Source organism: Diadema setosum, chromosome 5 (genome assembly GCF_964275005.1).
Source record: "Diadema setosum chromosome 5, eeDiaSeto1, whole genome shotgun sequence".
Classification (NCBI taxonomy): Eukaryota; Metazoa; Echinodermata; class Echinoidea; order Diadematoida; family Diadematidae; genus Diadema; species Diadema setosum.
In genome coordinates this window covers 36,990,225-36,999,222 of record NC_092689.1, presented here as the reverse complement: position 1 = coordinate 36,999,222, position 8,998 = coordinate 36,990,225, and positions in this window count along the sequence as shown.

Sequence of the window (8,998 nt, the reverse complement as noted above, 5' to 3'; positions counted from 1 at the left end):
GGGCGTTCTCTAACAATGAAACTCTGAAACTATCAACTTTTTTGTTTTTTTTTTCGGCAACCAAGCCTTCTGAGGGGTAATAGTGTTGCCCTAAAGGTTTGGTTGCCGAGGATAGAAGGCTCTTTGAAGTTCTGATTTGTTTGTGGCTATCTCTCCTTCCTCATGTAATCGCTCAAGAAGAATAAATCGTCAATCTGGAGATTGTTTAATAATTGTTATTAGTTGAGGTTTCGATGCTTTGTTTTCTCTGTTTTATCTTTATATCGATTTTGTTGTGTTCCTCTATACCTTCTCTCTCTGTTTTGTTTTCCATCTTCAAGAAATGTCTTCAAGGAAATTTAGGTGGTTGGTAGACATTTCATGATTTTAGTGACTGCTTCAGTATTTGAAATATGGAAATGAATTGTGGACAATATGTTTCTAAGATCTCCAAATTCTTATAAAGCAGAAACTGGGCTTGAAACTTACCTTGTGCATCATTTTCCTGCAAAACTTCTCACAGGACTGTTTTTCCACTGGAAGGATGCTAGAAGAAGCTGATTGTTAATCAGCAAAACATTACACCAACGTGATTTTTTAAGTCCAGTTTCTGATTTATAAGAAATTGGAGGTTACACTACAACTGGATGAATGATAAAAATCGACATCAGATTATGCTTCTATGATGTATACTATAAAGCAGCATAATCATCTTTTATAGGGGAATTTGTCTTGAATGTTGTTAATTGTCTATGAATAATTATTAATAATCTTATTATAGTCTTAATATTCTTATTCATATGTCTTTAATTTGGATGTTTGAATTCAAAGAGACCTTTTACTTAATTTACTGCATTATTTCTCATGATAAGGAAATTATCACCATTCATTTATTTGTTGATTATTATTATTATTATTTTTTTTTTTGGGGGGGGGAGGGAATATTTGATTAAGGTTAAACCTTAAACTCATATCAAGACAGTATGCATTTCCCAAGTGCAACTTAGTGTATAAAGAGACAGTAATAGCTCTTTATACCATGCTTGCCCTTGCTCAACAAAGCTCACTTGGAAATGGAAATTGACAGAACAGTAATCAATAATTATGTGTTGCAGGCTTTTAAATATATTAAAGCCCATGGTTCTTCCTTAAAAACAACATTGTTTACTGCATTAAATGTTTTATTTATTCATTTTTTTTTAATGAATCAGGGATGCTCAGGAGGCATTTGTATAACCCATTAAAGTCCAGTAATGCCAACCTTGTAAATAGCATTGCAGTTTTGAGTGCCGAAAGGGTATATAATTTATATATATATATATATATATATATATATATATATATATATATATATATATATATATATATATTTTTTTTTTTTTTTTTGAAAATCAGTATTTTCACCTTTCCTGCATTAGAAGGGCCTATGTGTAGTAATAACAATTTGGGGGAAACACTGTTTTCCATGAAACCTGCAGTATCTTTGGTAAAAAAAAGCAACAACAACCTTAACTCCCCCCTCAAAAAAAAAAAAGAAGAAAGAAACCACACAGTACAAAAAGACTTTAAAAAAAACAAAACAGGTGGCATCTGTAAAAGTCATACAGACCAAATTTCTGTTGATTGGTGTTTCATCTTTCACTTGTTTTTTTTTTTAATCTTTGTTCCTCGAAATGATTGTTCATCAAATAATACTTAAAGTGTGATTCCACACCATGTTCAAGTTGGCTGTAGTAGATAGAATGAGATCAAACTAGCAGAATGGTTGAGGTTTCCTCAAATTGGACCAAAAAAAATGAGACAACCATGGAATTTGAAAGTTTGATATGAAGAGTTTGTTCGCAAAAACCTATAGGTCCATTTTTGAAGATTTTGAAGTACAGTCTCTGTCATAGAGTACAAAATGATACCTTTTAAATGATATATTGGTCACTACACTAAAGGTACAATTTTGAAGTTATGGTGAAAAGAAGCAAAAATTTTCTTATTATTCTCTTTATTTTTCTTGACCTTTAATCGCAAATATCTCCATTTGGCAAATATGGACTTATCGGTTTTTGCGAACAAACTCTTCATATGTTTTCAGTGATACTACAGGTAATCACACACTCAAAGGAACTATGTAATGAAAATGCAGGTTGACTTGTGTTGATTCATGATACCCTCAACATCACTTACGTAAGTGGCAAAACAATGTTCCATATATTTCTTAATAACTTTTCAACTATTTTTCTTCAGACTTCTTGGATACAATGCCCTCCCCAAAACAAAACAACTTCCAAAGCAAGATTCTGCTTGTAACTTTGTCTGTCACTCATTGCTCAAGTACTTACATAGTGAACAAAAGACAATGGAATGCACCTCCCCCTTGAGTGAGCATATCTTGCATGTTTCCATATTACTTACAATTATATATCTAAGAAAAGACATTGCAGGAAAACATGCAAGTTATACCAAGGAGGTTGAAGAGATGGAGTAACAACAGAGGTATTCCCTTTGATTTATGTTAGAAGCTGCCGCTCAAAAATATTTGAAGCATGTGCCAAACAGGATCTGCTGCGCCGATACGAAGACAATTGACTCGTGTCTCATTGCATAATCACCGGCCACTTTCAAAGGAAGATATGTCTTTGTGATGGTAATTACTTTTCGCTATCCCTTCTTATAAAAGGTAGGTGGTACAGACACGAGGATGCGAGAGCAGAAATTGAGGGAAAAATGCTGAAATGAAGATGAAAATGACTCCACTGGGCATATGTGGGCACTAATCTGATATATCTATCAATAAAGAATTATACTTGAAGATTATTACATATTAGTTTCATTTGGGGAATTTAAGTGGAAAAGTGATAAAACCAGCTTTCCAGGATGGTACAGTTTTAAACATTTTCACATAATACAGCTCTGATTTACACTTTTGCAAAAATTTCTGAACGGAATTGACTCTTATTTTACGTGCTTTATTATTAAGTGAAATTTCATTTCATTTCAAAATAAATAAGCAAAATACGGCCAACATTATGATAACGTTCAAAATAATCTTCAGATTGCACAGCAAGACGGTGGCTTGGAACATCGATCATCAAAGGCAGAAGTGCACCTGTGGAATTCTTTTGTACATCAATAGAAATCTGACAACTGAATGATTACAGCCAGTTGGAACTCCATGTATAAAACCTCCTTGGTTATACTCAGTTTGCATGATTGCTGAAACATCTGAAACATTTGTGTGTGTGTGTATGTCCACTGATGAAAATCTTTTATTTCTGTTCGTTTGATTAACAAAGTCAAATTGTTTAACAGGGGTACTCGTCTTGATCACTCGTTTTGGAATTGCAGAGACTCACTTTTGTGAACTTTTCTCAGCTTCAGTGACATTAATACCAAAGAATGACATTTGGTTCCAAAAAATCGACATAAAAGTTGAGGTAGGCTTACTCCTTCACCTTGTGATGGCTTGAGATGAATATTAGTAACAGATATAAATTCTGTAAACAATCAAAATGAAATGAAGTGAATATGTCTTCATATCAAATTATTGCAGAGTTGTAATGACTCAGCAATAGTAAATCTAAGGAAGAGGGGGGGGGGGAGGCTGATATGTACTACTCAATCATGAACTCAAAATTTGATTTTTGTATTGTTATTGTGTACAAACCAATTGGAGAGGATTGTCATGTGTATGCAAACTGCAAAAATTATGTTCACACTCTAGTCAACCCTATCTGCATATGAAAACCAAAACTATTATATATATATATATATATATATATATATATATATATATATATATATATATGAATCAACACTTGAGAAAGGGCGGCGAGACGCTCGAAAATTTGTGTGCAGAAATAAACCGTTGGTGATACAGCATGAACTTTGTTCCAGTTTTGTTACTTATCTTTATATATATATGAGTATACAGTATATATATATATATATATATATATATATATATATATATATATATACTGTATACACATATACATATAAAGATAAGTAACAAAACTGGAACAAAGTTCATGCTGTATCACCAACGGTTTATTTCTGCACACAAATTTTCGAGTGTCTCGCCGCCCTTTCACAAGTGTTGATACTGAGAGAACAATAACAAAATTAAGCCATAACAATATGTTGCAACCGTGTTGCCAAGGATGCGCGCTTTAACGCATCAATGCTAGGTATCCTATGCAACCAGCGCGCATCCTGGCAACAGTGCAATGTTACGTCATAAGGAAATGACATCGGAGAAACAACAAACTTCAGAAAACGATTCGACAACCACAAAAGCACCATAATCAGAAGTCAAACACAACATCCAGTCGCACAACATTTCAACAAAACAAATCACACACTAACAGATCTGCAATGCTGCATTTTATACAAGGACATGGAAGCCTTTGAAGAAAGACACATGAAAGAATTAAACACAATATATATATATATATATATATATATATATATATATATATATATATACATATATGTATATACATATATATATATCTGACATCACATCGCATCCTGGTCGCTGATGAAGAATGCGATGACTAACCTGTTTGGTATCTTGTTTCAAAAACATGCGCTTTCCTCGCCAGGATAAAGCGTTTTAATGCCATTTTAGGTTTTAATCTCATTCACTTCTGTTCGTTATTGATCAGTGACTACCAGGAAAGGCTGGTTGACTATCAGGTAAAGTCTGATTGACTATCAGGAAAAGTCTGATTGACTACGGGAAAGACCGTTGACTATCAGGAAAGTCTGATACAGTATTCCATCACGGACAAGGCACAACTACTGGCTGGGATGTCTCTATGGGGGCCGGAGGTGTGAGTTTGCGTCAGTGAAAGACAAGATGAGGTGGGTCTCTGAACCGTTTATCTTCGTGATAGTAAATCGGAGCATGACGTTGGCAATGTAAGTCCATTGAAAAGCTATCAGGGATTCATGTTTGTCATGTTTTTAAACTGATTTCATCCTTTCATCTTTGGCTCTTCGTGGAGGGAACCAGTCCATGGATGCGTCGTTGCTACGCCAAACGCGCACATACAAACTGCGCGGTTACCATGCCCTGTGGCAACAACTACCACCAGTTTAGACGCATTCCATCACAAGCAGGTTAGTTTTGAAATCCGTCCGACCAGGAGCAGACGTATACCCTTGTGTGTATGTTCTGCTTCAGAAACGGATTTTTAATCTGACATCACATCGCATCCTGGTCGCTGATGAAGAATGCGATGACTAACCTGTTTGGTGTCTTGTTTCAAAATCATGCGCTTTCCTCGCCAGGATAAAGCGTTTTAATGCCATTTTAGGTTTTAATCTCATGTATTTCATATATATATATATATATATATATATATATATATATATATATATATATATATATATATATATATATATATATATATACATATATATATATATACAATATAATGTATATGTCTGTGTGTGTGTGTGTGTGTAACTGGATTACTTATACATTGATAGAGATATAGTTGTCGATGTTTATTTAGATAGGGATGTATGTGCAGATATACACATATGATTATACACAATTTTCTTAATCTATATAGGTAACAATGAGCAAGTTTGTGATACATGTCTTGCACACATTTTGTATAGATTTTATACTGTATAACTCGGGATGTTCGCATGCATTTTGATTTTGCCAATTTAATGAGAGCCAAGATTCGCAAAATCAAAGTGCACGAGAAAGTTCTTGCCTACATTAGATGCATTGAATACCAGTGGCATTCATGAAAATTTCACGCCACCGTGAAAACTTCTTGCTTTACAGTATATCGTACGATCTGCCTGTATGACTTTGTAGGTATTCAGATATCTTTTTTTATGTTAATCTAATATCAGTATTAACTCTTTATGTGCCATGGTGAAAACCCCCTGTGTGCCACGTTATTCTGAGACACGAAGGTAGTCATGCTTTGAGAAAGAATTCTGTTTTTCCAATTTGAATAACTTCTACAAATTTCTGTTAAGCTGGACATAATAGTGAGCAAAGTTAAAGAGGAATGTCAAACTTTGCTTCTATATACAATGTATAACAATTCTATTTTCAATTTTTCTTTTGAATAACCAGTTGCTACATTACTGTAAAGGCATGACTTTTGCCCATAAAATAGTAACAGAAACTTAGAATGTGCACGCAAATCTAGTTGGGAACACCGCTTGATAGTCAATCACCACATAGAATGCAAGCCGTATGTGAGAGGAACAAAAGAGCGAGAAACGCTTTGATTGTATCGCGGGATTAGCGATTTATCGATCGGTTTTGGCGGCTTTGTTTGTTGAGCAGAATATGCGAAGTTGGCACGCCGTCGACTGAGCCGGACGTGCGAACGTGGCACATAAAGAGTTAAATCCTTATCGATTGATATTCCTATTTAGTCACCAATATCTAATCCAATCCATCCAATCCTAACTAACTCTTATCAATCTACTTATCCAAGTTTCTATCACTTTAGAAAATCAACCAACCTCTCCCTCCATACATCCATCACTCATGAACTTAACTGTCTGCAATCATCTCTGCACAAATACACCAAAATGTCAATCACACACTTTGTCTCTGTTCACTCAACTCTCAAAATAAGATTATACAAAATAAATCCCCTAATCCACCAACACACCAAACAATCAACCAAACAATCATATCAATTGCATATAGATACAGCTACATAGACAAATAAGCTAAGAAATAAATAAATGAATAGATACATGTACATAAGAACTAATTAATGACTACATACATAAAAGACACGGTTGCTTGATGCCCAAACGTAAAAGAAAGAGAAAATTGCAGAGAGAGGTTTGTCTGTATTCAAATTTTGGTCATGTTTAGTGTCCGCTAGAGACGTAGCATTTTACATCACAGTCCAGTCAGATTGAAGAAATTAAAAGATAGATAGAGAGAGAGAAAGAGAGAGAGAGAGAGAGAGAGAGAAGCCTTAGAATCAAACACACAGCGAAAACAAATTAAATGATACAATTGAAATCATTACAAGAATATCAGATTTTTTTTTGCATATTTTTTCTTTAACCCAATGCAGAAAAAGATACGTAAATTTGAGTGAGCTGTAAGGGGGATTATGAGGGCATAAGCTAAATAGCTTTACATGAGTTTTAATATTCACATTTTTATTGAAACTGTACTGACTTTTTCAAAACTTTTGACAGAATCATAATTGGCATTCCACTTTTCCTATTCATAAATGTTCAATTATGGTATCAATAATATGATATTTTAATAAACTACAAAGGTTGGGATTGATACTTAGGATTGCCAGGGATTTTGTTTCTATGTTACTCTGACATATTGAGGAGTTTAAGATTAATGGAACTGAATGAAGAAAAAAAAAAGAGAAAAGAATTCAATGGAGGGTTAAAAAAAAAATCCATTAAAAATCATAAACTTTTTTAAAATGCTCAAAATCCTTTAAAGTTGAACATATTTATATTGATTTGCAAGAATGCAAGATTATCATCCCAAAGCAGTTAATACAATATTGTATTATTTAAAAACATTAGCTACTTGCTGTTCATTGTGAGAGATAAGTTCTTAAATCGATTTGAATCTTTTATTAATCAAGATGTTTGCTTTCTCTTTACACACTTTTTTTTTGGTTACAAATTAAAAACGTTTGAATATGGAGTTTGATCAATAAAAGTTTCATGACAGCTACTTTTCAACACTTTCTCTTTGTAAAAATTGGTCAATCACAGGGTCAAACAGCCTCAGCATTATACAGCACAATCCCCCTTTACAGACTAAATTCACAAGAACAACTTTGCGATAAAAATAAAATTGCTGATTATGTAGTAGTAACTTCTAGGGGAAAGAATCGTTCTTTTCCTTCAATCATTTTGTAGCATTTACAGTATACTCATTATGAACAGTTCCTTTGTAAGCTGGAAAACATGCAGAATGCTTCCTTTGTGGAGAATCGCCTGCAAATAGAACATATCAAATCACTAGACTGAACCGTATTTGCTTCTTAAAAGTAATGACTATACACACATTCATTACAGATATGGTAACTATAAAAAGAAATGAGACACAAAAAAAAAAGAAGGAAAAATTATTGAGACTTTTGCTATTGCAATATCAAACAATATTTTTTTTTTTTTTCAGGAATATGTACATCAAAATCTCACCAACATTGTTAATGTGTATTTTCAACCATTGAACTTCAAACATTGTTAAATATTACAAATAAACACTGGCAGCATATTCTTCGTAGATCCTTCATTCCAATTAAAAAAAGAAAAGATTTTTTTTTTTTTTTAAGAGTTACACACTTCACAGAGACAATCTATCCAATATATATATAATTGTCCTTGAGCTCTGCAAAGCAAACAGGAGCCACTACAGCACCCGTGACCATTTTGACTGTGATAATAATAATAATAATAATAATAAAAAGGACTCATCACGAGTGCCACGGTCGTACACTTGCTGCCTTGTGACTGCTCTGATGGACTTGATCCTGGCAACTGCAACTCTCTCCTCTGCTAGGATGTAAAAACATCTGATAATGTTGCGTGTCTGACAGGTTGACTATAAAGTTTGAAGTTCACCCAGCGTACCCACTCTTTTTATGCCAGGCTCATAATAAAATCAGCATGACTACAGCCACGGAGACCGAGCCAAAGCGAGCTTCTCTGAGCCTCGAATATCAATGTCGGTCTGCGTCCGTGTTCGCTTAACCCGTTGGAGACTGGTCCCGTGTAAACTCGGGAAAAGTGTCTACGAGCAAAGTCAGCTTGTCTTAAATGAGTTAATGCGAAAAGGAAGTTCTGTTTAATCTCTTTCATATTTGATATTAAATAAGCATGGACTCTCATCGCCAACGCATGCTTCTCATCTCAATTCCAATGTCTGTACTCATCGAAGCTATACTTCTGCTTGCATGCTGTCATTTATTGGAAGCAATATTCAAGTTGGTTGGTAGATTCATTGCAGAAAGAGAAAGAAAGAGATGGAGAAATAGATAGAGAG